The sequence below is a fragment of the Diabrotica virgifera genome, chromosome 8, assembly GCF_917563875.1.
Source record: "Diabrotica virgifera virgifera chromosome 8, PGI_DIABVI_V3a".
NCBI classification, from domain to species: domain Eukaryota; kingdom Metazoa; phylum Arthropoda; class Insecta; order Coleoptera; family Chrysomelidae; genus Diabrotica; species Diabrotica virgifera.
Genome location: NC_065450.1, coordinates 184,389,639 through 184,398,989, shown reverse-complemented (window position 1 = coordinate 184,398,989; position 9,351 = coordinate 184,389,639).

The following is a 9,351-nucleotide window of genomic DNA, read 5'->3' as shown; positions in this document are numbered from 1 at the left end:
CCGTGTTTTAATTTAATAGGTCAGAAATAATATTAAGGATATATCTAGCTTATCCTACATTTATATCCTATAAAAATGTAGAGATCAAAGTCGACTAATAAACTGGTTCAGCGATGATTTGAAGTCCATGAGGGAAACTTTGCACTTGATAAAGGAGCAATATGATAAGTTTCCTACATTGGCTCAAAAAAATCTATTAGGTAACAAATCACAAAAAACATTACAAATTATCAAAAAAATCTGCTAAACAAAGGGCCAATTACTTACTTTCCGTGTCCAAAACACCAACAACTTTAAATTCTGTATTTCCAATGGTTGGCCACATAGATGGCCCTGTCATTTGCTATAATTAAGTCTTCTTCTGTGCAGATCTCAGCCATTTCCTCTGTGAGAGGAAAATGTGTCGCGGTAGCTGACGCTTGCCATAGGTGTATTCGGCGCGTCTCTGGCGCTTCGGGGATGGATCTTGATGTTTTCAGGAAGCTTTTACGAGAGCTTAGTCTGCTTGGCTGAGTTTGGTGGTCATATAAGGGGTCTTCGGTCCGTCTCCTGCTTTTTTCGTTCTACCTCTGACGTGACCTTTCTCCTGATAGGTGGTGCAGCAATCCCAGCTATGGGCTGTACCTCTTCGATATGTGTCGGTTTCAGGAAACCCGATATTATACGAACCGTTTCATTTAGAGCCACGTCAACGTTCTTTGCGTGAGCAGAGTTTACCCATACTGGTGCTCCAAACTCCGCGGCCGAAAAACATAATGCTAAGGCAGAACTGCGGAGAGTGTCTGGTTGTGCTCCCCATTTTGTATTAGTTAGCTTGCGGATGATATTATTTCTGGCACTTACTTTCTTCTTGACATCTTGACAGTGGTATCGGTAAGACAGAGTTCTATCCAGACGGACGCCAAGGTATTTTGGCGTCTCGTTGTGTTCCAGCATCTGACCACGCCATTCCACCTCCAGCGGCCTTCGGGTATGCTTGTTTCTAAGGTGGAAAGCACATACCTGGGTTTTTATGGGATTGGGTTTCAGATCTTTTTTATCGTAGTATAGAACTAAGTCTCCCAGGGCATCTGTCAGTTTCACTTCGACTTCATTGAAGGTTCTTCCCTGAGCTGTATCATCGGCGTAAATAAATTGCCTTGTTTGTTGGTGTATGAGTTGGTCGTTGGTGTATATGTTGTGTAGAATCGGCGCGAGGACACTTCCCTGTGGTAGCCCATTTTTTTGGTCTCTCCAAAGGGCCAATGATAACCTTATTTTCTCTTCTTCTTCTTCTTCCCGTTGCCTCGCGCCTGTTCCATCTCCGGATACCTCCTCATCAGATATCCAGGTTGTCACTCCATCTCTTCCTTGGCCTTCCTATACTCCTTCGGCCGTTTGGTGATCTATCTCGTGCTATCTTTATTAGTCTTCCTTCTCCCATTCAGCTTATATGGCTATACCATTCTTTTTCCTTTCCAGTATCCAGTCATTTATGTTCTCTATATTACAGCTTTGCCTGAGATCTGTGCTGCGTTGTCTGTCACATAATAATTTTCCTGTGATATCTCGGACTATTTTCATTTCACACGTTTCCATCAGTCTTTTTGTCCTTGTGGTGTCAGGTCTTGTTTCCGCGTTTAAGTCATAATAATTAGCCTAACTACATGCAATATAAAGCAAATAACACGTTTAGTACAAAAGTTAATCAACTTGCTTAGGTTACTTACCCCTCCTCTATTATACTAAGTATGAGCTGCTGCAGTATAATAGTTCGACTGTTAAAAAAGGAAATGAAAATTTATGAAAAATTGCCGTGTGCCCCTGAAAATACAAAAGGTTCGGGGCAAGAAAAGTGCAATTAATTTTAAAATAAGCAGTAGACAACAAATTAAATATTTAACACATATCCTCGACCAACATAAAAATTAACAGACAAGTTCAGAGTAAAGTATAAACAAAAAAAGGTAAAGTTTTCAATCCTAATAGCAACATTAAAAATATTACTAAGAGATTTTTAAATTGAAAACTTATTGGTCTATTTCCCTGGTAACACCTGCATGCAGGGGCGTAGCTACCGCCGTATCAATTATACGGGGCCCCCGACATTCAGGGGCCCCAACGCGGCATGTCGAAACAAAATTCCATTAAAAAAATTGAACAAAATATTCTGCAATTATTTCACTATTCAAACGCTTTGACACAGTGTACATATATTGTTGGGATATCGACATTTTCGTGTAATGGATTCTTTATTATAAACTATATTTATGTACTGTACAGGTACCTATCTATTTCCTGCCTCTAGCCGTTCTACAACAAGAGACGTTTTTTGTTTTCAAGCTACTTCTTATTGTATATTCACCGTTGGCTGTGTGAGACATTGTATAATGTATAATGCGAAATTGCAATATTTGTAATCGCTTTACCTTTGATAATTTGAAACAGAAACACTGTGTATTGTTTGCGTATATTTTCGTGTAATCTGTTCTTTATCTATACATTGTATTTAGGTATATCTATTTGCCGGTCGCTCGCCGTTAAAGAACAGAGCTTCTTTGTTTACGCTCCTTTTCAATGTCTATTCACCCTTGGCTTAAAAAAACTGAATCTTTTTTAAAACAATGAATCTCAATTAAAATCTGTTTTTTGAATTTGGATTATTAGAGTTTATTAGATTTATTATTATCTATATTTGAGTGTTATTCACTCCGTCTTCAATTCCTTTTCAATGTCTATTCACCCTTGGCTTGAAAAAACTGAATCTGTTTTAAAACAATGAGTCACAATTCAAATCTATTTTTTGAATTTGGATTATTAGAGTTTATTAGATTTATTATTATTATCTATATTTGAGCGTTATACGCTGAACTTATTAGTTCCTAAGGTTGTATTCAATTCATTTAAATTTTGCAATATTTTCATTATTAATTGAAAATAATTTAATTGTAGATTCCTGGGCTCAAAATATGTATTAATATTTAACCCAAATCACCTAGTCTGAAAATGCTACTTACAGAAGCTAGAGCTCTTTAAAAAAGGCATCTTGTAATTAGTTTTTTTAAATACCTCCAGAACGCTTCTATTCAGAGAAACCAAAACTGGTACGCCTATTTATCTTCCTTTTTTATCTTTAACTTTTAAGCCTTTTTACACTGGATTATTAAATTGTGAGACATTCTAGTAATAAAAGGTACTCTTGTTTGAAGTCGATAGGATACACCGTTTTCTAGAAATGTCGATTTGAAAATTTTGTGTTTTTTTAATTTGAAAAAAATTTTCAAAAAAACTGAAAACAATAAATGAAAACTGGTACATTTATTCCAGAGATGAATCGATCTCATCAATTGCGAATTTATAGTACCGGTCATATGCGTGCGTTTTCTGTAGGTCAACGGTTATTTTATCGCATTATTTTTTATGTCTTTAATTTTGAAACACTTTTGACACTAGATTATTAAATTATGAAGTATTCTAGTACTAAAAGTTACTCTTGCTTTAGGTCGGTAAAATACACCGTTTTTTTGAAAGTTTCTTTAAATTTTGATCAAATTTAAAAAACGAAAAAATTTCAAATCGATTTTTTTAGAAAACGGTGTATCCTACAGACTTAAAGTAAGAGTAACTTTTAGTACTAGAATACCATACAATTTAATAATCCAGTGTCAAAAATACTTAAAATTTTAAGACAAAAAAGTTATGCGATAAAATAACCGTTGCCCTACCCAAAGAGGATGCCTATGACCGGTAATAGAAACTCGCAATTTATGAAATACATTTATCTCTGGAAGATAAATAGCCGTACCAGTTTTAGTTTTTCTAAATAGATGTGTTCTAGAGGTATTCCAAAACAAAACTAATTAAAAGGCACCATCTTCAAAGAGCTCCAGCTTTAGGAAGCGTTTTCGGAGTAGGTGATTTAAGTTAAACCGTAATATTTTGAGCTCAGAAATCTACAGTTAAAATATTTCCAGTTATTAATGAAACACTCTGTATTGTTTTGTTTTATTTCATTATCTTTTATTTTGTAATAATATTGACGATTTGTGTAATTTCAGTAAACTGTATTTTTTGTTGTTTTTTTTTCTACTCTTTACCTACGCTTTGTCCATAAAATTGTAAAATTTTCAGTGACAATAAAGTATATTTATTTCTATTCTATTCTATACACGCGTTTTTGCTGCTTTTGTTAAACATTTTTTTAGCACTATCCCTTATCAGTCGTGGAAAAGGGCCCCGCGACAAACTTTGATAGGGGACCCCTGTGGGGCTAGCTACGCCACTGCCTGCATGGCTTCTAAAATTTGCAAGCCAGATGGATGCTGTAGTGAAGACAAGAGGGAATTCTAAAAAGTTGCAATTCACAACCCCCGTCTGCAGCTTGGTAAAGTTAAAACGGAAAATGGACCTAGTTACTCTTCTTCTTTAAGTTCCATCTTCTATCGAAGGTTGGAAATCATCATAGCAATGCGGACCCTGTTTACTGCCGCTCTAAATAGCTCTGCACTACTGCATTCGAACCATTCCCGTAAGTTCTTAAGCCAGGATGTTCTTCGTCTTCCCACATTTCGCTTTCCTCGGATTTTGCCTTGCATAACAAGTTGTAATAATGAGTATTTTTGCCCTCTCATCACATGTCCCAAGTACTCAAGTTTTCGTCTTTTGATATTTAGTATTATTTCCGGTTGATTTCCTATCCTTCTAGTTACTTCCACGTTCGACATTCTTTGAATCCATGATATTCGTAGGATTCTTCTGTAACACCAAAATTCAAAGGCGGCCAACTTATTCAAATGGACTTGTTTCAACGTCCATGCTTCCAAGCCGTAAAGAAGAGTAGAGAACACGTAACATCGAAGCATCCTTAGACGTAGTTCTAACCTTATATCCCGACAACAAAGAAACTTTTTAAGTTTAATGAATGATGCACGTGCTATTTCAATACGTGTCTTAATTTCTTTGGTTTGGTCTACATTTGATGTTATCTATGTTCCTAAGTATTTGTAGTTATCCACACTCTCAATCACAGTATCTTCAATAGTTAATTGGATGTTTACTTGTGCTGATTTAGTTATGATCATGCATTTAGTTTTCTTTAAATTCATCTTCAGTCCGTACTCATGACAGCGTTCATTAAGGCGTTGCAGAACGTTCTGTAAATCATTGTTGTTATCTGTTATTATTACTGTATCGTCTGCAAAACGTAAGTTGTTCAAAACTTCTCCATTGATAGATATACCTTCTATTAAATTTGAGAGCGCTTCTTGAAATAACGCTTCACTGTAGACATTGTAAAGTAGTGGAGACAGCACGCAACCCTGACGGACTCCTCTCTGTATTTTGATATCTTGGGTGTCCTGGTTGTCAACTCTTACCTTGGCAGTTTGATTCCAATATATATTAAATATAATTTTCATGTCACGACTGTCAATATTTTTGCTTTTTAATATATCTACAAGCTTTTTATGTTGAACTTTATCAAATGCCTTTTCAAAGTCTACAAAACATAAGTACATATCCTGATTCATGTCCGTGCATCTCTGGGCCAGCACATTCAAGCCGAACAAAGCATCTCGCGTGCTCATACCATTTCTAAAGCCAAATTGTGTGTCACTGATTTCATATTAGAGAGTTTTAACAATTCTACTGTGTATTATTTTCAAAAATGTTTTAAGTGTGTGACTCATTAAAGATATTGTTCTGTGATCCGAGCAGGTTGTTGCACTTAACTTTTTGGGAATTGCTACAAAGGTCGATTGCAGCCATTGTTTGGGGATTGTGGCAGTCTGATATATTAGATTAAAGAGTTCAACCATTACATCAATACCATCTTCATCAATAAGTTTTAATAATTCGATGGGCACATCATCTGGTCCAGTAGCTTTACCCTCTTTCATGTTTTAATGTGCATAGATGACTTCGTTTCTTAATATTGGTGGTCCAGTATCCTCTGTGATTTCTAATGACAGTTCTCCTCTTTCATCATTAAAGAGTTGTTGGATGTAATTGGTCCATTGACACAATCTCTCCTTCACGTCAGTAATAATATCCCGTTTATCATTTTTAAGGGTATTAGTTCTTGTGCTTTTTCTAGAACCTGTCATTTCTTTGATTTTTGTGTAAATTACTCTATACGAGTAATACTAATATAAAATAAAAATGTATAACATTTTTATTCAGTTGCAATGCGAAGGCAAAACAATCTTATTTTTCACTTAGAACAGGGAGCGCAGGCCAGCACTCTGAATCGACGATTTTCGACTCTTGCGCCTACGCCTCTCCGATGATCTCCGATGACTCCAATAAGAGTCGAAAATCGTCGATTCAGAGTGCTGGCCTGCGCTCCCTGTTCTAAGTGAAAATAAGATTGTTTTGCCTTCGCATTGCAACTGAATAAAAATGGTATACATTTTTATTTTATATTATTATTACTCCTATAGAGTAAGTAGGTCCATTTTCCGTTGGAACTTTACCAAGCTGCAGACGGGGGTTGTGAATTGCAACTTTTTAGAATTCCCTCTTGTCTTCACTGCAGCATCCATCTGGCTTGCAAATTTTAGAAGCCATGGAGGTGTTACCAGGGAAATGGACCAATAAGTTTTCAATTTAAAAATCTTTTAGTAATATTTTTCAATATTATTGTAATATTCAAACGAGCGATTTCGTATTTATATACGACTTTATTAATTATTTATTTATACAAGTTTTCTTTTACAAACTCTAGCTTAAAACTAAACTCAAATAAAAGCGCGCTCCGCGTAAATAGCAAATAACGTTATTCTCGATCATTCCAGACTTCGCCACCTCTAGCTATTGTGTGACTTTCCACATACCGCACGTCTTTCTCCACCGATTCCACGTACATCGTGCTTCCGCCAGAATGTTCTGGAGATGGAACCGTTTGGAACCGCTACTTGCGGCCGGTGATTCATTATTTTGCTACATTATTAATGTTGCTATTAGGATTGAAAACTTTACCTTTAAGTTGCCAGATGACGCTAGTCACCACTCCATACACGTCAGTTCCAATGCGGGGATAAACTTTCATGGTTTGGTCACTTTGAGCAGAGAGCAGCAGGCCTACGCCTCTCCGATGATGACTCCAATAAGAGTCGAAAATCGTCGATTCAGAGTGCTGGCCTGCGCTCCCTGTTCTAAGTGAAAAATAAGATTGTTTTGCCTTCGCATTGCAACTGAATAAAAATGGTATACATTTTTATTTTAAAGTAACACTTTGACAGTGATTTGGAGGCATCGAAAAGGTGAGTTCATTGCCTTTATTCTTCAATATGAATCCTTCTCTATATATAATATTTAAAAAGGTACTTACCATGTTCATTGGTCGTTTTGCTTCCTCATACCATATGGTGTGAATTAGAATCGTGGCCGATGCTGACTTGTAGTCAATTCCTTCTGCAGTGTTAGATTACTTTCCAAATCGCCATGGAGGGGGATCTGTAGCTGCTCTATCACCTGGAAAGTATGCCGAGCATACGATTATATCACGTCTGCCCTCTTCCACCCATACCTATAGTGATTTGTGCTGCAGTCACATCTTCCGTGTAGAAACTTGAAAGTAAGATGTGATTAATATCTTTCCTAAGTACAATACACGCTCTGGGTTTTATCCCATTTGAGCAATACAGTACCATAGTTAAGACGGATTCACGGCCGCCAATTCGGGCTGTTCCAGTAACCCAAGGCTCCTGGATTAGTGCTAAATATGTAGCTTGCATACGAAACGGCCTTGGAATGTTAAAAATTCGCCTGTATAAATTCAATCATTGTTAGCTCTTGGAGTGGAGGGAAGACTTCTTATCCCCCAGATCCTTAGGTAGAGACATCTCTATTGGTTCTACTTTTAACCCTTTCTCGTGGAGGTAATTCAGCCTTTAGAGGGATTTTCAGTTGCATATCTTTTCGTTTTCGCAGTTGCTGGCCTTGTGAGGATTTCCCCTTTCTGTTTTGCCGGTCTGATTAAACTTTCCGGAGAATTTTGCTGTTCTCCCCTTACTTCCGTTTTCATCGGCCGTGATTTCTCCGAGGAAAAAGACGTCTCCTTTCTTCTTGCATCGTTTGGTCTGATGAGGACCTGACCAAAGTCGAAGAAGAGGCCGAAGTTTAATTTCTCAAAGGCCTTCGTAGATGGATACATACTGAGAAAGTCCATGTATTTTCTGGACCAGATTTATCGTAGTGGAATACTTTCCAGTCCTACGTCTTCAAGCCCCAATTGATCTTCCTTAGTCTGTTGAGAATATTTTCAGCAAACATTGAGATATGTTTTTCTTCTTTAGGTATGTATCCAGTACATATCTGAGTTTTAGACAGATCAGTTCCTTCGCTTGCCTCAAGTTTTGATCCTGCCCATGGGTTGAGTCTTTCAGTCGTCTCAATAAGCCATTTATTTGGAACTTATGTTGTCAACACATATTATCTGAAGCCATCCTGGGCGATGGATGTGAGCAGCTGTAGAATTTAACTTCTGCCCAGTTTTCGGGTAGATCCTCGATGTAAGATTTCGGTCAACAAGGCCAATTTACTCAAAATAATCCAGAATAATCAAGTCTGGATGTGAGATCTAGTCTTTTTGCTTGCGTACACTCTGTCTTGGGATACGATACAGTAACTGAAATGCCTTTCAGCACTGGTAGTGATAATCTCAGGTAGCTTTGATCAAAGATTAGGAGATCATAGAGGGATCCACTATATGTGATCCAAGCTTGAAACGGTTCAAAAGGACTCAAATGTTTTGCCTCATCTAGAAACCAAAAATCGTAAATGTCATTGTTACATATTTTTATCTCACCATGTAGACATAAGAATATCGCTTCATATGCCAAGCGAATGTAAGGAATTCATTTCTGTTCTGAAAAAAAAAATCGTGAGGATTGTAGTTTATCAGTTTTGTTAAAGAAATACGTTATATTATTTTGCAGTCATGTCTAATTTCGGCTTTGTGTTTATATCATCGCTCGAAAATTGAACTTTTAACGTTCAGTTTGTGATGTAAAAAACAGTATCATTGTATATTATAATGGCCTTTGGTGCAGCGGTTTTTGGAGTTTAGATACACAATACGTGCTAATATCAGTATCAGAGAAGCGCAGGTGTAGGATTGTGCACTCAGCAATATCTTTCCTGAGAACTGTAGAACGAAGTGAGTTTTGCTGACTTTGCAAACTAATTTTGGATGGTTCCCTACTACGTAGGTTGGCCTTAGCCTTAGAATATGTTTTGTTTTTCCCTATTGGTCGATAAAAAGTATAGGAAGTTTAGTTATTTTTTTATTAGTCAATGATGAAAGAAGGAAGGATTAAAATTTTTTCTTATTGGTTGATTGGATGAGTAGGATAGAATGAGAAATAAAGT